Source organism: Mobula hypostoma, unplaced genomic scaffold, assembly GCF_963921235.1.
Source record: "Mobula hypostoma unplaced genomic scaffold, sMobHyp1.1 scaffold_51, whole genome shotgun sequence".
Classification (NCBI taxonomy): domain Eukaryota; kingdom Metazoa; phylum Chordata; class Chondrichthyes; order Myliobatiformes; family Myliobatidae; genus Mobula; species Mobula hypostoma.
Window position 1 is genome coordinate 173,054 of NW_026948233.1, and position 19,706 is coordinate 192,759.

At 50.5% G+C, this 19,706-nt stretch overlaps 2 protein-coding genes across 4 annotated transcripts in view; one reads left to right on the forward strand and one right to left on the reverse strand.

Annotated features, from left to right (window-relative positions):
- The window catches only part of LOC134342079 (zinc finger protein 850-like), a 29,752-nt gene extending 28,570 nt beyond the window's left edge, over positions 1 to 1,182 (reverse strand). Inside the window, exon 1 of the mRNA XM_063040025.1 lies at positions 1,099 to 1,182. The gene's annotated coding sequence lies outside the window, so the exon portion shown is untranslated. The remainder of the gene's footprint in view (positions 1 to 1,098) is intronic.
- Positions 1 to 19,706, forward strand: part of LOC134342073 (zinc finger protein 229-like) — a 170,156-nt gene that overhangs the window by 148,809 nt on the left and 1,641 nt on the right. Inside the window, exons 1-2 of one of the 3 annotated variants that reach the window (XR_010016938.1) lie at positions 1,305 to 1,455; positions 2,187 to 2,646. The exons of 1 other annotated variant lie outside the window; for it this stretch is intronic. The gene's annotated coding sequence lies outside the window, so the exon portion shown is untranslated. Of the gene's footprint in view, positions 1 to 1,304; positions 1,456 to 2,186; positions 2,647 to 19,706 lie in introns of those variants that run through there. One more of the 3 variants, XR_010016937.1, reaches the window with a different exon arrangement.

Here is a 19,706-nt window from a genome sequence, read left to right on the forward strand (position 1 = left end):
CTGGGAGATCCTGCTTTCTCTGGCGGACAGAGCGTAGATGTTCAGCAAAGTGGTCTCCCAGTCTGCGTCGGGTCTCACCAATATATAAAAGGCCACATCAGGAGCACTGGACGCAGTATATCACCCCAGCCGACTCACTGGTGAAGTGATGCCTCACCTGGAAGGACTGCTTGGGGCCCTGAATGGTGGTAAGGGAGGAAGTGTAAGGGCATGTGTAGCACTTGTTCCGCTTACACGGATAAGTGCCAGGAGGGAGATCAGTGGGGAGGGATGGGGGGGACGAATGGACAAGGGAGTTGTGTAGGGAGCGATCCCAGCGGAATGCAGAGAGAGGCGGGGAGGGAAAGATATGCTTAGTGGTGGGATCCCGTTGGAGGTGGCGGAAGTTATGTTGGACCCGGAAGCTGGTGGGGTGGTAGGTGAGGACCAGGGGAACCCTATTCCTAGTGGGGTGGTGGGAGGATGGAGTGAGAGCAGATGTACGTGAAATGGGGGGAGATGCGTTTAAGAGCAGAGTTGATAGTGGAGGAAGGGAAGCCCCTTTGATACGTGGCTGTTGTGTTTTACTATTTATTGTTATGTTTATTATTCAGTGTTGTGTTTGTTATGTTATGATCGCACTGCCCCTGAGAAACGCTGTCTCATTCTGCCCTGCAGAGCTGATGTACGGTTAGAATGACAATAGAGTTTCCTGAATCCTGAAAATTGAATCTAATGCTGAGTTCCTCCAGCAATTTGTGTGTGTTGCTTGGATTTCCAGCATCTGCAGATTTTCTCTTGTTTGTGACTGGAGGCAGAACAAAGGTGATTTTCTCAACAGCTGATGTAAAAGATTTTGTTCCCTTTCTCCGAGTTCCCGATCCTTGCATTTAGACAGCTGGAGCTCAGCTCTGTCTGAGAGATCCATCGGTTCCCATTCCCTCATCAGCCGGAAGCTCCCCGGGGCCCGTGTACGGATGGTGGGGCTGAGAGAGAGGGAAGAGAGCAGGACTGTCCCGGGATTGCGGGTCACGGAGTCCGGAGCTCACAGCAACTACCCGAAGTCGGTGTTGAAAACGCCCGCCCGGTGAGACCCCCAACCCGGAGATCCCTTCTTACCTCAACCGATCATCCGGGGCCTTTTGTGCACCGCGCGCTGGTGAGCTCGAGCTTGGTCGGTTTAACGGCTGGGCTACTAATCACGTGACAAGCCACTTCCCCCACCGCAGAGAAGTCACGCGCTGCGCTATTCCCATTGGTGCGAAGCGATGTCAATCACTGCTTCCAGCCAGTAGCGAAGGCGGACCAGCCGAGAGGGCGTTACCCCCGCTGACACCGTCTCCCGAACTTTCCGTCACGGCGGGACAACCGTCAAAGTAAATGTCCGCTTTCTGATTTATTTCCATTTCCCTCCGAGGGAAGTTGGGGCGTTTGTGAAGCGTCTCCTGCGGCCGGAGTCTGATGTGTCGCTGAGAGGTAGGAGGAGACCGCTCGGCCCGTCGGTTTGATGCCGGTTCCCCGGGGAGGGAGAGGGGGATTTTATTGAAAGGATGAAGACGGTGAGAGAGGGGGCGGACAGGATGTTTGTCCCGGTGGGGACAGGAGGGGCTCATCTGTGGAAATGTCTGAGCCCACGGTGGTGGCGAGCAGAGGGATTCACCACATTGGGGGGCAAACACCGGCAGACTGTTGCCCTGCAAGCGGGGCCAATGGTCCGGGCAAAGTGACAATTATTTGTGTTTTGTTGAGACTGTACCTGGAATATGGTGTAAAATCCCGCTCCCCACACTAACACGGGTCATACAGACCAAAGAACAAACTGCCGGAGGAACTCAGTGGGTCGGGCAGCATCTGTGGAGGGAAATGGACCGTCAACATTTCGGGCCGAGACCCTCCCTCTGGACTGAGAGTGGACGGGAAATAGTCAGAGAAAAGAGGTGAGGGGTGGGGATGGGGCAAGAGCTGGGAAGTGAGAGGTGGATCCAGGTGAAGGGGAGGTGGGAAGGTGGAAATAGTGACGGGGGTGGGAGGTGAGTGGTTGGGGCAACACGGGGCTGCAGAAGATGGAAATTAATTCCATAGAGGATTAACAAAGAGGTTAGAGAGTATTTGTTATAGAGAGTGCAATGAAGATTCACCAGACTGATCCCTGGAGTGGTGGGGTCATTGTATGAAGAAAGATCAAATGTGATAACCCTTTCATTTAGAGAATCGAGGACTGAGGGGTGAACACATTGAAACGCACAACATCATTACCGGCTGAACCAGGGATCCCAGTCTCTGAAAAAGGGGGTGGACTGTCCGGGACTGAGATGAGGGGAAATGTCTCCACTCCGAGGGTGGTGAATGTCTGTAAATCCCCACCACAGAGGGCGGTGAAGACTCAGTGATCATCCTCACATAAAACAGAGGCCGGCAGATGTGTGGAGACCGAAGGGATCGAGGAAATGAGGATCGGGCAGAAACATGTGGCTGAGATGGGAGAGCAGCCGTCATCCTGTTGATGGTTAGAGGGGCTGAATGGTCACCTCTTGCTGTTTCTCTTTCTATTCAAGTATTTTTATTGTTACTATCCAAAATTAATAAGAGTACATCGAAGTAACCAACACTTACAATGTTTGTCTCAAGAAAAAAAGACATTGTTTTTAAGATTGAAAATTGTTTCAATTCTCCTGCTGTTTCTCACTTGATGTTTCAGTGTTCCTGTCCAGTGAGGCCGGAGTAAAGCGAATAGAAATTGTTTTCAACATAGAACTGATGTAAATGAAACCTGCACAATTCCTGTGTGGAAACAACAGGAATTCTGCAGATGCTGGAAATTCAAGCAACACACATCAAAGTTGCTAGTGAACGCAGCAGGCCAGGCAGCATCTCTAGGAAGAGATACAGTCGACGTTTCAGGCCGAGACGCTTTGTCAGGACTAACTGAAGGAAAAGTTAGTAAGAGATTTGAAAGTGGGATGGGGAGGGCGAGATCCAAAATGATAGGGGAAGACAGGAGGGGGAGGGATGGAGCCAGGAGCTGGACAGGTGATTAGCAAAGGGGATATGAGAGGATCATGGGACAAGAGGTCCGGGGAAAAAGATGGGGGGGGGGAACCCAGAGGATGGGCAAGGTGTAGAGTCAGAGGGAGAAAAAGCAGAGTGAGAGAAAGAATGTGTGTATATAAATAAATAATGGATGGGGTACGAGGGGGAGATGGGGCATTAGCGGAAGTTAGAGAAGCGATGTTCATGCCATCAGGTTGGAGGCTACCCAGACGGAATATAAGGTGTTGTTCCTCCAACCTGAGTGTGGCTTCATCTTTACAGTAGAGGAGGCCGTGGATGGACATGTCAGAATGAGAATGGGATGTGGAATTAAAATGTGTGGCCACTGGGAGATCCTGCTTTCTCTGGCGGACAGAGCGTAGATGTTCAGCAAAGCGGTCTCCCAGTCTGCGTCGGGTCTCGCTAATATATAGAAGGTGGTAAGGGAGGAAGTGTAAGGGCATGTGTAGCGCTTGTTCCGCTTACAAGGATAAGTACCGGGAGGGAGATCGGTGGGGAGGGGGGGGGGGGATCTTCCAGTCTGCGTCGGGTCTCGCCAATATATAGAAGGTGGTAAGGGAGGAAGTGTAAGGGCATGTGTAGCGCTTGTTCCGCTTACAAGGATAAGTACCGGGAGGGAGATCGGTGGGGAGGGGGGGGGGATCTCCCAGTCTGCGTCGGGTCTCGCTAATATATAGAAACACTGCCGATGCTATTTTGCCTGGCGAAGACGGTGGATACGACCGGAATGAAGAACCATCGGCATGCCTTCCTGAAGATGGCGGGGTGGGGTGTGGTGAGGGAGTTTCCCTGTCTCCACGCTGGGAGGTTCAATGCTCTTCCACGTCCCCGTGTCCACATAATACACTGCAAATTATACAGGGCACAGTTCCCGCTCTCCACTTCCCACACTGGGAATTTTGCCAGGCACGGTTCCCGATCTCTGTCTCCAGACCGAGAGTTTTACCGCGCACGGTGTCAGGTCTCTGTATCGACACCGGGAATATTACCACACACGTTTCCTGGTGTCTGTATCCTCCTCTTTCCACGGCACTTGGAGTAATAACGCACAGGATCCGGAGATGAGGATGTCGGACCGGTCTCTATTGTTTGCGATATAGTTATTATTTGTGATAAACAGTCCGCGCAATCGAGTGGAGGGTGGTCTAGAGTGTCTGTCCTGCGAGGGGCTCCTGATTGAAGATGGTGACCAGGGAGGGAACGACAGAAGGATTCAGAATGGTCACTAGGGAGGGAGTGAAAGGTTGACTGAAAATGGTCTCCGGGGAGAAAGTGATGGGCTGAGTGACAATGGGCCCCAGGGAGGGGGTGATGGACAAAATTAAGATGGCCGTGGTCACCTTGTTTCTCATAGCTGTCAGAGAGGGAGTGATACACTGACAAGAGAGTGGGAGTGACAGGCAGAGTTAAAATGACCCACAGGGTGGGGATGACGCACTGATTGAAAACTATCACCGCGGGGGGAGTTATGTTCTGATTAAAAATAGGATTCCGGATTAAAACTAGAATATAAAATTATCACCAGGGAGAGAGTGACGCGCCGACATAACATTGTCACCAGGGAGAGAGCGACCCGCACATTGTCACCAGGGAGGGAGGGATGCTCTGAGAGAAATTGGACGCCAGGAAGGGAGTAACACATTGATAAGTCAGAGGGATTGGCGGCCCGACCTGAAATAGTCCCTGATATCTCTGTTACAATGGCCGGCAGGGAGAGAGTGATGGACAGAATTCAAATGGCCAACAGGGAGGGAGAGACGCACTGGGTAAAAGGGCCGAAATGGAGACGGTGGCACATTGAGAAGAGAGAGGGGGCAATGGGTCGATGTAAAATGATCTACTGGGAGAGAGTGACGATCTGATATAAAATGGCAGCTGCTTCGCTTAAACTGTCTGACGGGGCAGTTTAGGGTCAGTGATACCGTGTTTAAAGTGAGCGCCGGGAAGGGAGGGAGTGAGACGCCGTTTGAAAACGGCCGTCACCATCGTTAATGTTGCTGAGAAAAAGGGGGAGATGTGGTGAGTGAAGGAGACCCCGTTCGGCCGGGTTGAAACGGGACCAAGGAGGGAGCGACGCCTTGGTTAAAGTGAGCGGCAGAGAAGGAGTGAAGGACACGTTGACTTCAAATGGCCGACGCTTCACTGGAAATGTCTGCTGGGGAGGGAGTGACGGCTTTGGTAGAAGTGAGCACAAGACAGGGAGGGACGCGCTGATTTAAAACGGGCGAATCCTTGGTTAATGTGGCCGCCAGGGATGGAGTGAGACACTGACTTACAATGGTCACTGTCGCTCACAGAATCTATGCCGAAGGAACATGCGGTGCCCGTGGATACAATCCCGGGATCGAGTGTGTTATTGATTGTAATATCAGCTTTTTAATTTGTGCTTTATATCGTCTTGGGTATTGTATATATGTTTTAATTCTAATAATTTTGTCATTGAATAAACTAATGTATATATATATCAGATATTCACACATACACATATACATGTGGGTTTTGGGGAGGAGGGGTGAGGGGTTTGGGAGGAAGATGAGTGACGGGACGAGGAGTGGACTGATGAGACGGTGACCCTGGCGAAGTCAATAGGGGACGAAAAGGGGAGGCGAGAGTTCCTGTCACAAACTGGTGGCCGACATGGAGAAGATAAAGTCGGGGTGAGGAGAAGTGGATCAACAGGAGGGGAGCGGGAGAGATGGGACGGGGAGGGAGGGGAAGTGATGGGACTTGAAGGGAAGGGAAGTAATGGGATATGGAGGAAGGGCGCTGATGGGGCAGGGCGGGAAAGAACAGGATGGGGTAAGAGGGGAATGACTCACTGGGTAACAGAGAGAGAGGGGGCGATGTGGCACAGCAAAATAGCAGCCAACCAGCATAAGACGCACAACATCGAGGTGGTGGGGAGTGGAAATCCATGGGAGGAAGGAGAGGGGTTGGCGAGCGATGGGTTGGGAAGGAGGATGACAAGGTGCTGGGTGTGAGGGAGTGACACACTTCGTGGTGGAGGAAGTGGGAGGGAGGGTCACACCCTGTCACAATATGGCTATCGGCAGACGGTTAACTGGAGAATTGTGAGAGCGGTTAGCGAGGGAAATGAGAAGAGGGATGGGGAGTTGAGATTAAAAAAAAGACAGTAGACGGACGGTGAGCAAAAGGGTGCGACTCATTCGGCGATGCTGGGAGAGCGGTTGTGAATGGTACCCATCACAAAATGGCCGCAGCCAGGTTGAGATGGGCGGTGATAGAGGGGACAGAGAGCGGAGTGTTTCAGGAGTGACCGGATGCCGAGGTGGGAGAGGAGAACTCGTAACAAGGGAGCTGGAACCAGGGGTACCCACAGGGAAGAAAGTGGCTACAAGAATAGGCTATACCCACCCCCACACCCCCGTCCAAAATCCCGCCTCGATTTTTCTCTTTTTCCACCCCTCCTCAGGCCACTCGACCCGAATCCTTCGGGCTGTCCCGTGGATCGGGGAACGTGTCGTCACTGGGGCCCGTCAGAGGCCGGGGTGGGGGCCGGCTCGCTGGAGAAGATGGAGGCGAGGTCCGGCGGTGCGGGCTGGTTAGTGTGGATCACCACCACTCTCTGCATTGGGGGAGAGGGAGGGATCAGATTGAGGAGGGGAGGGGAGAAAGAGAAAGAGAAAGTGAGGAGAGGAGGGGAGAAGAGTTAAACCATCATCGCATTTGCGTCATTCATTACCCACTCCCTAGGTCTCTCTCTCCCACTCTCCTCTCTTTCCCCTCCGTATCCCCACTTCTCTCTCCATATCTCCCCCCACCTCTCTCTGCCCCACCCTATCCTCTCCCCACCCTTTTTTCCTTTCTCCCCTCTGTCCTTATTTCTCTCTGCACTCCGCTCTATTGCTATCTTCCGTCACTTCCCACCTTCTTTTCATCTCCCCCCTTTCGTACTTTCTCATACCTATCTCCCATCCCTCACCATTCGCACCCCTGCATAGGAAGATCCCACTCACCACCCGAGGCTCTGCGGTGCAGCGCTCGATGTTCCTACAGTTGATAATGTTGATAATGGCCGTAACCAGACAGTTTACCAACAAACTCCGTCATCCCGCTCACAAACCTCTGTGACAGGGAAAGAGGAAGACATGGTGTTTGGCGGAGGGAGATGAGAGCGGCAGAAAGCCAGACGGAAAGGCGGGAGTAGAAAGAGAGAGAGAGAGAGAGAGAGAGAGAGAGGGGAGAGTTAGGAGTGGGATTGTGGGAGTACGGGGTAGGTGGAGGTGGGAGACAGAGACGGCAGGAAGAGAAGGCGGGCATGGGTGAGGAAGAGTGGGAAAGGGTGGGAGAGAGATGTGCGAAGCGGGGAGATAGAGGGGAGATTCGGGACAGAGAGATAGGGGTGAGAGAGGTGAGACAAAGATGGAGAGTGGTGGAGGACAGAGTGTAGAGAGAGGTGTGAGGGGGAGAAACGTGAGAGACAGGAGATCAGAGACGTCGCAGAGAAAGGTGGAAAACAGAAGGGGAGAGACAGAGAGGGGTCAGAGATGGAGAAGGGTGAGAGACGGAGAGCGGGAGAGGGGTGAGAGAGGGAGATGGGTGAGAGCGGAGAGAGGGGTGCAAGCCGGAGAGGGGGACAGATGGATTTGGGTGAGAGAGAGTGGGAGAGAGGGAGGAAAGAGAGAGAGGGGTGGACGGAGAGGGGGAGAGTGTAGTGACAGGGTTAGAGACGGAGGGTGGAAGGGAGATGAAAGACAAAGCTGAGCAGAGGGGTGGAGAGGAAAGAGACAGAGAAGGGAGAGTGTTGAAGAGAAGGGGCGAGTTGTGAGTGTGAGAGAGAACTGGGGGGATTCCGAGTGAGGGAAAGAGAGGGGTGAGAGACGGAGACATGGAGGGAGGTTTGAAAGATGGAGAGGGAGAGAGAGAGAGACGGGCAGTGGGAGGAGGTGAGGGACAGAGAGAAGGAGAGAGGTGTGAGAGAATGAGAGGGAGAGAGACACTGTGAGAGGGAGGGAAAGGGAAGGGGAGAGAGGAAGGTGGGAAAGAAGGAGAGGGAGAGACGGCCGGTAAGAAAGGGGAAGTGGAGCGTTTCGGGTATAGGGTTGAAAGGTGAGGGTAGAGACCGTGGAAACGAAAAGGGAGCGTTGGGTGGAGAGGGGTAAGTGTGGGAGAGGGAGATGTGTTTGGAAGTGGGGGAGGGGGGAGCAGTGCAGAGAAATCTGTGTTAACTCTTGTCTTAGAACTTTAGCTTTCGATTAACGGAACGCGCCAAGTTTTGGCATTTGGTTCCCTGGAAGTGGAGTCACACGTAGACGGGGCGGTGAAGGCGGCGTTTGACATCCCCGCCATTGTCGGTCAGGGCACCGTGTCCAGGAGACAGGATGTCACGCCGCGATTGTACATGTCGTGGGCGAGGCCGCCGCACTTGGAGTCCCTGCGCTCGGGTTTGGACACCCTCCTTTCGGAAAGAGAGCAGAGGGAGATTTACGAGGATCTCGCGGGACTGGAGGGACTGAGTTACGGACAGAGGTCGGGCAGGTTGGGATTTTATTCCCTGGAGTGTAGGGGTGACCTTACAGAGGTGTGTAAAACCACCAGGGGCACAGACAGGGTGAATAAACACAGACATTTTCCCTAGGGTCGGGGAATCAAGATCCAGAGGACACAAGTTTAAGGTCAGAGGGGAAAGGAGATTTCATAAGGGACTTGAGGGGAAACTTTACACCCAGAGATTGGTCCGTCTATGGGAAGAACTGCCAGAGGAAGTGGTGGAGGCAGGTACATTAACAACACTGGACAGGGACACCGATAGGAAAGGTTTAGAGGGATACGGGTGGTCCGTCTATGGCTGCCAGGGGAGGTGGTCGAGGGAGGGAGGGGTAGGCGAGGAGACAGGAGACGCTATAACAGAGGGTAGGGATGCTTCGGAGGGAGCTCGGCAGGAGAGACAGAGCCGTGGAGAGAGGGAGGGCTACCACCAGGGGAGAAAGCGTCGCGGGAGAGGGCGAAGGCCGAGTGGAGATCTGCGTGGGTGGGGGCATGAGGGCTGGCTCGCCAGCGTGTTGGGGGGGGGGGCGGGCGGAGACACTCACAATCCGGCACCCGGTGTAGCAATACCCAATGCAGGGGAAGATGCGGAAGTTCAGCGAGTACAGGATGACGGCGGGAGTGCAGGCCAGAGCGCTGATCACATTCGCAAACAGGCAGGCGATGGTCTGCCGTGGAGAGAGGGAGAGAGAGATACGAATGGAGAAGAGACAGGGAGAAGGGAGAAGGGAGTGAGAGTAGAAAGGAAGAGACAGAGAGAGGTGGAGAGAAAGAAAGATAGATAATTTTGAAAGGGAAGTGAGAGTGGAGAGACAAAGCGGAAAGGGAAAGCACTGGGATGGGGGAGAAAGAGACAGTGTGTGTGGAAAGACAGAGAGGAGGGTGGGGTGGAGAGGGAGAGAAAGTGGAAAGGGAGAGCAGCGAGAGAGAGAGAGAGTGGTCGAAAGGGAGAGGGTGTAAGGGCAGAGAGCAAGAGAGAGCAAGAGCTTATGGAGTGTTAGCTTTCATTAGTCGGGGGATAGAGTTTAAGAGTCGTGATGTAATGACGCAGCTCTATAAAACTCTGGTTAGGTCACACTTGGAGTACTGTGTCCAGTTCTGGTCGCCTCACTATAGGAAGGATGTGGAAGCATTGGAAAGGGCACAGAGGAGATTTACCAGGATGCTGCCTAGTTTAGAGACTATAGATTATGATCAGAGATTAAGGGAGCTGGGGCTTTACTCTTTGGAGAGAAGGAGGATGAGAGGAGACATGATAGAGGTGTACAAGATAATAAGAGGAATAGATAGAGTGGATAGCCAGCGCCTCTTCCCCAGGGCACCACTGCTCAATACAGGAGGACATGGCTTTAAGGTAAGGGGTGGGAAGTTCAAGGGGGATATTAGAGGAAGGGTTTTTTACTCAGAGAGTGGTTGGTGCGTGGAATGCACTGCCTGAGTCAGTGGTGGAGGCAGATACACTAGTGAAGTTTTGGAGACTACTAGACAGGTATATGGAGGAATCTAAGGTGGGGGCTTATATGGGAGGCAGAGTTTGAGGGTCGGCACAACATTGTGGGCCGAAGGGCCTGTACCGTGCTGTACTATTCTATGTTCCATGTACTATGAAAGAGAAGTAGAGAGGTTGAAAAGGAATAAGGCAAGAGACAGAGAGAGTGTGAGAGGGAAGAGGGAGAGAAGAGAGGGGGTAAGAGACAGAGAGGATGGAGAAAAAGAAGCGGATAGGGGAGACAGTGAGAGGGCAGAGAGAGGAGGTGAAATTGGAGAAAGGTGAGAGAGAATGTGGAAAGGGAGGAGGGGAAGACAGGGAGTTAAGTGGAAGGAGCGGGAGGAGGGAGAGTGAGAGGGGAAGAGGGGAGTGAGAGAGTGGCAGGGAGAGAGGGATGGCTGGGAGAAGGGAGAGAGAAGGAATGTGGAAATGGAGTGGAGGAGAGACAGAGAGAATTGTGGAAAGGGAGAGGAGCGAGTGAGAGGAGAGAGACAAGGAAAGAGGCGGAAAGAGGGCAATGGGGAGAGACAGAGAGGGGGTTGGGGTGGAGAGGGAGAGAAAGTGGAAAGGGAGAGCGGCGAGAGAGAGAGAGAGTGGTCGAAAGGGAGAGGGTGTAAGGGCAGAGAGCAAGAGAGAGAGTGGAAGGGGAAAGGGGAGGGAGACAGAGAGAGACAGAAGGTAGAAAGAGAGAGTGAGGAGGCATAGACAGAGGGAGAACGATAGGGCGGAGTTGAAGGTGAGTGAGAGAGAGAGCTGTGTGTATGAGAGAGAGAGAGAGAGAGTCGAGAGACAGGGGCGAGAGGGAGAGAAAGTGATGGAGAAATGGTGAAAGTCAGAAGGGAGAGGGGTTAGGGAGGGTGTGGGGAAGTGGAATGGGAGAGGGGGAGAAGGAAGGTGGAAATCGAGAGGGAGGTGAGTGAAAGTGGGAAGTGAGAGGGAGGAGGGATGGAGAGAAGGGAGCGAGAGAGAAGATACGAAACAGAAAATGAGAGAGGAAAGGGAGAGGAGGATAGACAGAGCGAGGAGAGAGAGACAGAGAGGAAACGGACAGGGTGAGAGGCAGAGAGACAGTAGGTGAGTGAGAGAGAGGGAGAAAATGGAAAGTGAGAGAGGGAGTCAGAGAGTAGCGAGCAGTGAGAAGGAGAGACAGGGCAAGAGGTGAGAGGGAGAGGCGGAGAGGGAGAAGGAGGAGAGACAGAGAGTGGGACAGATGGAGAAAGAAACTGGAATGGGAGAGGGACGAGTGACGGGGGAGTAACGGGGGGGGGGGGTGTATCCTGACATCTTCATCACTGTCTGGTATTGGGGGGAAGGGCTTCTGCACAGGACCGAAAGAAGCTGCAAAGGGTTGTGAATTTAGTCGGCTCCATCTGGGTTACAGTTAAGGTCTGTCCCGAGCCTTCAAACCTTATGCCGGTTTCTGTGGCGTGAAGCGACTGAGAGTACGAGATTCACACCCCCCAACCCCGGATAGTTTGCCAGTCTATCGTGAGGTTAACCCCCAGCATTTGCCGGTACCCATTCTCAGCTGGGTGAACTGGAGCAGTGTGTGGTTAAGTGCCTTGCTCAAAGACACAACACGCTGCTTTGGTCGAGACTCGAAACCACAACCTTCAGATCGTGAGCCCAACGCCCTAACCACTTGGCCACGCATCACACAAATTTGTACTAGCCTTCAAATTACCCAGGAAATCTTCAGGGAGCGGTGGCTCAGAAATGCAGCGTCCATTTTTAAGCAACACACATCAAAGAGATCTTACTAACTCTTCCTTCAGTTACTCCTGACGAAGGGTCTCGGCCTGAAACGTCGACTGTACCTCTTCCTAGAGATGCTGCCTGGCCTGCTGCGTTCACCAGCAACTTTGATGTGTGTTGCTTGAATTTCCAGCATCTGCAGAATTCCTGTTGTTTGTCCATTTTTAAGGACTCCCAGCACCCAGGGCATGCCCTTTTCTTACTGTTTCTATCAAGTAGGAGGTGCAGAAGCCTGAAGGCACGCACTCAGCGATTCAGGAACAGCTTCTTCCTCCCTCCCATCCGATTCCTAAATGGACATTGAACCCTTGGACACTACCTAACTTTAAAAGAAAAAGGAAAACAAAAAATAAAAATCGATATATATATATATAGCATTTCTATTTTTTTGCACGATTGTCTATTTTATGTACTTATACTGTAATTGAATTATTTATTTATTATTGTTATTATTTTTATTTTCTTCTACATTGAACTGCTGCTACTAAGTTAACAAATTTCACGACACATGCTGGTGATATTAAACCCGATTCTGATTCTGACAGAGGGAGCATGTGAACACTGCCGGCAGTCCCAGCCTTGTCCAGGTGGGGTCGCCACTGAGACGTACATTTCACGGGACTGGGCGGCGGCATGAAAACAGTCTGTGCCTTTAATCCGTCTACCAGACCAGACAATTCCTCATACTATCGCGCATCTGCGACATCTTTGTCCTGTTCCCTAATCTGTCCATCTCGCTTCAGGAAGGGGAACAGTGGTAAGGAGGTGAGCAGCCAGAGAGTAGCAAACCTGTGAATGCTCTGCCACAGACTGCGGTGCAGGCCGAGTCCGTGGGTATATTTACGGCGGGAGTTGACCGGTCAGGATATCAAAGGATATGGAGAGAAGGCAGGTGCACGGGGTTGAATGGGATCCGGGACTCGATGGCCGAATGGTGATTGATGCTGATCCATCGAGATTCCTCATCGATCGATCAGCAGTGGAAAGGGTGAGCAGTTTCATGTTCCTGTGGTGTCAACATCTCCGAGGACCTATCCTGGCCCCGACATGCCGATGCAGTTACAAAGAATGTATTTTAAGAGACTCCTGGATAGGGACATGGAGCTTAGAGAAATAAAGGGCTGTAGGCAGGTAACCCGAGGTAATCTCTAAAGTAAGTACATTTCCGGCACAGTATTGCGGGCCGAAGAGCCTGTGTTGTGCTGTAGGTTTTCTATGTTTCTAAGGCACGGCAGCGGCTAGAGTAGTATTTTGAGGAACCCAGGGACACCGCCAAAGATAATCGGAGAGCACAGCACAAGAACAGGCCATTCGGCCCCCAGTGTTGTGCCGTACCGGCTGAAACTCAAATCAAAAACATCCAGACACTAATCCCTCCAACTTTCTCACATCCATGGGTCTATCCAAACGACTCTAAAAAGCCTGTAATGTATTTGCATCCACCAGTAGACCAGACAGCGCAGTCCAGGCATCCAACACTCTCTGAGTAAAAAACTTACCCCTCACATCCCCCTTGAACATAACCCTCTCACCATCAATGCCTGTCCTCTGGAAATAGATATTCTCTGACCATTCTGTCTATGCCTGTCACAATCTTGTAAACCTCTGTCAGATCTCCCCTCAGCCTCCGGCGCTCCGGAGAAAGCAGCCCAAGTTTATCCAGCCTGTCGCGGGAGCACATGCCCTGTAAACCAGACAGCATCCTGGTGAACCCCTTCTGCACCCTCTCCAAAGCCTCAACATCCTTCCTGTAGCGGGTGACCAGACTGTCTGCAATACCCCAGATGTGGCCTAACCAGTTTCGACTCTGTGTGTGTGTGTGTGTGTGTGTGTGTGTGTGTGTGTGTGTGTGTGTGTCTGTCTGTCTGTCTGTCTGTCTGTCTGTCACGGGACAGGCAGAATCTCCGAGCGGGAAGTTTTCCACAGTAAACCGGATACGGAAAACCAATGCCAAGGAAGGGAGAAAGGGAGAAGTCTATAGACTGTATTGGATGCAGCCCAGAGGGTCAGCGGGAAATCTCACACCTCCACTGAGAATATTTACACGGAGTGCTGCCACAGGAAATAAATATTCATCAAGGACCCCCACCGTGCAATCCACGCACTCTTCTCGCCACCTCAATCAGACAGGATGTGCAGGATATTTAGGTTCCACAACTAAGAGTCTACAATTCACATTCTTATCCTTATTCTTAATGTTTAATTTGCACCGCTTGTCTCCTTTTGCATATTGGGTGTTTCCCTGTCTTTGCGTACATCTAGTTTTCATCAATTCAGACTTATTTCTTTATTTTTCTGTAAATGCCTGCAAGAAAATCAATCTCAAGTTACTGTGTGGTGACATTGGTACTTTGATGATACATTTACTTTGCCTTTGTCTTTGACTATATCCACCAGGATCTGTGTGCACGGTCCTCCTTCTACAGTCGTGGTGTGGACTCCAGGTTGATGTTGTCCAATGTTAAAGCCTCATTTAATTGTTAACCTGCGTCAAATTTACCTTCTAATGTTTAATTATGCAATTCTGGGGAAAGTTCGTACTGCTTGTAGAGGAATCGGGACTGCCCAAAGGCACATAAGGTTACGTGCAGTTCCCCCTTCGGCCATTAGATGGCAGCGTTCCGGCTGCTCTTCAGATTCTAACGTCTTGTTCATATAATTTATGATTTTACTTTTCTCATTCTTGAGAGAACCATGGCGCAGTGCCTGCCCGCATCTATTGCCTTAACTGGTCCTCTGTAGTTCGGAGGTGAATTATTGAACAAGTCAGGTCGAAGAATATCAGAAATTACAAAACAATATCTGATGCAGTTTTGGGTCTTACATAATATTCAGTAGAACGCATTTCTCCATGTTCACCCAACAAGGGAATCACTGTTCTGCTCTTTGTAGTTTCTCAATGAACATAATGGGTCCCAGGGAGTAATTCCCTTGGCTGTTTATTCCTATATTTCCTTCTCTGTTTTTAACTAGATTAAACCATTATATCCTCATCGGGATCGATTGGCTATAAACCACCTGGAATGCGTGGACTCCGCAGTTCATTCCGAGAGTCTGCTTGCATCATTAGAGGGAAAGTTCACTCCAAGTGGAACATGCGGACGGTGTGTTTCAGTGTGGAGAAGATATTGTACGTGATCATCGCCAACATTGGAGTTCCTGGTGAGCGAGCGCAGCACTTCCAGTTGTGTGAAACTTCCTCTGAATTTGTAATGACGACAAATAAAAGACAGAATAATTTAACAACAGCAACGCAAGTACTTCGGGTGCCGATTTAAAGAAAGAGAACGCAACAAATTACCAATAATGATCGGGAATGAAGGTGCCGATGAAAACCAGGAATACATGGGGAAAGTACATTCATTAAAATGCTGAAGCAGGTAAAGTGAAAACAGTTACACCGCCGGGAGCCGGATAAAATGTACCTAGAGTGGGTAATGCTGTCGTGTGGACGTTGTTTGGGATGTTTGTCATCTTCGAAAGTCTCGGAAGTTTTTAATAGCAAAACATTTCAAATATATCAGGAGTTGGTGAACACAGCGTACTTAAAGAAACTGTCAAGGGCAAACTGAACTGTCTAGTCCACCAGCAATAACAGGAAAGATTATCCAATCCCCTATAAAGTATGAAATAATAAGTATTATCTCCGATAAATTCCCCCGTGGAACAGACAGAGATGTGCGAGTTTGCGTTGAGCAATCGTTGTCAGACAAAAAATACAGATATTGGCAATAAATTATTCTTTTTTTAGGGTACATGTGTGGTGCCGCACAGAATGGAAACCCGTCTGTCATGATACAGACTGTATCGATTATGTCGATTATTTTTTTCTGGCGTTCCCGGTGAGGTGAAATTGGGCGATGTGGGGAATTACGTGGACGTTTTTTTCTGACGTTCCAGGCGAGGTGAAATTGGGCGATTTGGATATTATGAGGACGCCAGGATGATCCAGTGCAATTTAGTGAATCGCGATGTGTGCGAAAATTCATGGCAATTAAAAAAATAACGTGGATAAATGCAGTGCATGGGGAAAACTAAAAACGAAGTGCTACCAAAATAGCGATTTGCATAATATATTGGAAATTCCTCGTGTGTCAATTCTCAGGTCATCTGGAACACTGTTCACTGTTCAGGTGTAAATTGGGCAACCGTTAAAGTCAGAGATGGTCAGTTGATATTCTTAGCAAGTAACATTTATCCCACTGTCAAAGTAATGTTTTGCTACTCCAACTTCGCACGACGTTATGAGGCAAAAATTGCTGTATCACGTGCAACTTGCGCTCCTTGCTTAAGAAATGCCTACTCGCAATAGAGGAATGTTCACCATCTTGGCTTCTGACTGTGACGGGGATTGGATTAAGTCGACTGAACGCTCTGTCACCAAGCTGCTCCATTCAAACAATGAGCTGTGCATTCATTCACACTGAGCAAGATAAAAGATTTGCAAATATTGCAGATAATCTCCATCTGAATTTACATGGTCGGAACAACATTGCGGGCCGAAGGTTCTGTAATGCGCTGTAGATTTCTAGGACTCCATGATTGACTGTCTGGGTGCAGGGAATATGTATCCTGCACCGTGCAGTCGAGGCCGATGAGGCAAAATTTCAGAAGAATAAATACACTGCTCACGACGGATATCAGACGAAATTCTTTAATGCTCGTGATTGGTGAATCATTGGATTCCGACAGCTGTGAATCTGAGGTTAACAGTAACTCAACCGTAGCCTTGATGTATAGTGGAGGGCGATTAAGTTGGGGGTGCCTGATTGCGAATCATAATTTTTATGTTATTCCGTTCTCTTTCTCCAGTGAATTTAGTGGCGATTGTCATCCTGACCCGGGGAAAGTGCGGTCTCTCCTTCTGCACCACACGGTACCCGGTGGGAATGGCAGCGGCGGATCTACTGGTCATTATCACTGAGGTCGTTTTGTATCAACTCAATAATCATTATTTTCCCGTTTGTTTCCTGAACGTCACCTCTGTGTGCACTGTTCTCCGTGTCCTGTCCCGCGTTGCCGTGAACTGTTCCGTCTGGTTCACCGTCACTTTCACCTCCGATCGGTTTGTGGCCATTTGCTGTCAGAAACTGAAAACAAAGTACTGCCCGGGGAGAGCGGCGGCCGTGGTTCCAGCGCCATCTAGCGGTCTGTTCTGTCCACTCAGCTTCACTCACTTCAGAGATCATTAACAATGTAGCATTTCTGAGGGGGTGGGGTTTGTTCTGCAATGGACAATTCTTGCTATGGTCATTCTTGATTGCGGAGAGTTCGGTTTTAATCACTGAGACGGGTTTATTGATGACAAAATTGTTCGAAATGGGTTTGACTGGGTTGGTATGAGTTGTGGCGCTGCCTTGATTAATGAAGCTAGGGTTGTTTCGCCTCTTCGCCTCCCTGCACACAAACCGACTAAAATACTGAAAGGGAGGGAATCGACCACCGTTCTCTTCCTTGTACTCTGAGCTCATAGACACCAATCTTTCCTGCAGCCCAAATGGGAGCTTGTCCACAATTGGTCCAACTCCGCGTGAGGTATCCAGATGCGACACCCAGTTAAATACCGGTCTTCCTCAGCACCTTGAATCTCCACGAGTAAATCTCCGAGTTCTCGTAATTTAGTGTGGTCCTTGGCTGATACCCTAGCAAAATTGTCCAGCCGTTGAAATAACGCCCTCTCAATATTTTCAGGAGCCGCATAGCCCTCCCGCAGTCTCTCCCATGCTTTGCGTAAGGCTAGTTTGGGGTTGCTGACGGACACTGAACGTATGCGTTTCACCTGTTCACTTGAATCCTTTCCCAGCCATTTAGTCATAAGGTCCAACTCTTGGGTTGCCGTGAGCTGGACTCCGCCGCTGGCACTGGTGAATGAGGAGTACCACGCACGGTAATTTTCAGCCTTATCGTCAAACTGGTACAGTCCTGAATTGACGAGGTCTCGTCGCGCTAAATACTGTGCCAAGGGTTCTGCTGCAGGTGGCGTGCTAGCTGGGGGAATATGTTGGGGGACATATGACTGAGCGTGTACATTCATGATGGGATTTGATGTTCTGACTTCAGCCTTTGTCTGTGATCCCGCCGGATCTGGTAAGTTTGGTGTCGGGAAGTATTCGTAGTCAGCCCTTTCATACTGTGAGTTGTCTTCGCCAGGTGGACAGAATGCAACGAAGCTTCCCTGTGATTCCACACGAGATGGGACGCCAACAGGCAAGTATGGAGAGGGAGAATGAATCTGCAGGTCAATTTGAGATTGGACATATTCGCTGGTGCTTTACAATTCGGCCCTTTCTGACACAGATTTTCCTGCTTCGTCTAGAACGTGCATTTCACCGCATCAGCTTCTCGTTGTAGAGTCAGCACTTCTAACTCTGTATCTATCCTTGCCTTTTCCAACTGGATTTCCGCTTCTCCGGCAGCCTTTTCCATTTTCAGTTTTGCTTCTTGGTTAGCGTATGACGCTCGCACCTTGGCGGCTTCTGCTTCAGCTCCTGCGAGGGCAGCCACACTTGTCCACGTCCGACTGCTCTCGGCGCTGAGTGCAAGCGACTCGGTGCTTGATCGCGAAGCCATCGTACCACTTGTCGAAACATCTAATGATTCCGCCTTTTCACTGTAGTGTTCTCCTGCAGTGTGTTGAAACTCCGACTAAACACCAAGTTAAACCGGAACCAATGAAGACAGAGTCGTAGTAAATTTAACCATTTACTGTTCACTCTTCCACAGTAACGTCGGATGATGAAAACTGATGATAAAAAATACAAACATACACAGCGTCTGTTTCATTCTGGAGACCACCCGCGCTCTCTCCTTTTAGCGAGGGTCTCCGGCCGCCCCGGGTCGGGGAGCGACGGGGGGTCGCGTCAAACCGCCGCCGGGACCGAGCCCACCCCGCGTTTGAAATTGAAAAGCCTACACGCGCGCCACCCAAACCGCCGCTTCCTTGACAGAAACGGCGTGAATATTTTTACTTCCAACACTTTCACAGGGACTTACGGCGTTGCTTCTGTAATGTTTCTGTGTGGGTGGACACGGAGCTGTTCACCATCACGCTGCACGCATGGCGCCCACCTTCACACCTCCTCCGGACCGGAAGTTACACAAGACCCGGCGAAACCGGAGGTGACGTCACACACGCCGCGATATACCATAGACAATGAATTTACCTTTGTTATTTACCTTTGACAAGGTCCCACACAGGAGATTAGTGTGCAAACTTAAAGCACACGGTATTGGGGGTAAGGTATTGGTGTGGGTGGAGAATTGGTTGGCAGACAGGAAGCAAAGAGTGGGAATAAACGGGACCTTTTCAGAATGGCAGGCGGTGACTAGTGGGGTACCGCAAGGCTCAGTGCTGGGACCCCAGTTGTTTACAATATATATTAATGACTTGGATGAGGGAATTAACTGCAGCATCTCCAAGTTTGCGGATGACACGAAGCTGGGTGGCAGTGTTAGCTGTGAGGAGGATGCTAAGAGGATGCAGGGTGACTTGGATAGGTTGGGTGAGTGGGCAAATTCATGGCAGATGCAATTTAATGTGGATAAATATGAAGTTATCCACTTTGGTGGCAAAAATAGGAAAACAGATTATTATCTGAATGGTGGCCGATTAGGAAAAGGGGAGGTGTAACGAGACCTGGGTGTCATTATACACCAGTCATTGAAAGTGGGCATGCAGGTACAGCAGGCGGTGAAAAAGGCGAATGGTATGCTGGCATTTATAGCGAGAGGATTCGAGTACAGGAGCAGGGAGGTACTACTGCAGTTGTAAAAGGCCTTGGTGAGACGACACCTGGAGTATTGTGTGCAGTTTTGGTCCCCTAATCTGAGGAAAGACATCTTTGCCATAGAGGGAGTACAGAGAAGGTTCACCAGATTGATTCCTGGGATGGCAGGACTTTCATATGAAGAAAGACTGGATGAA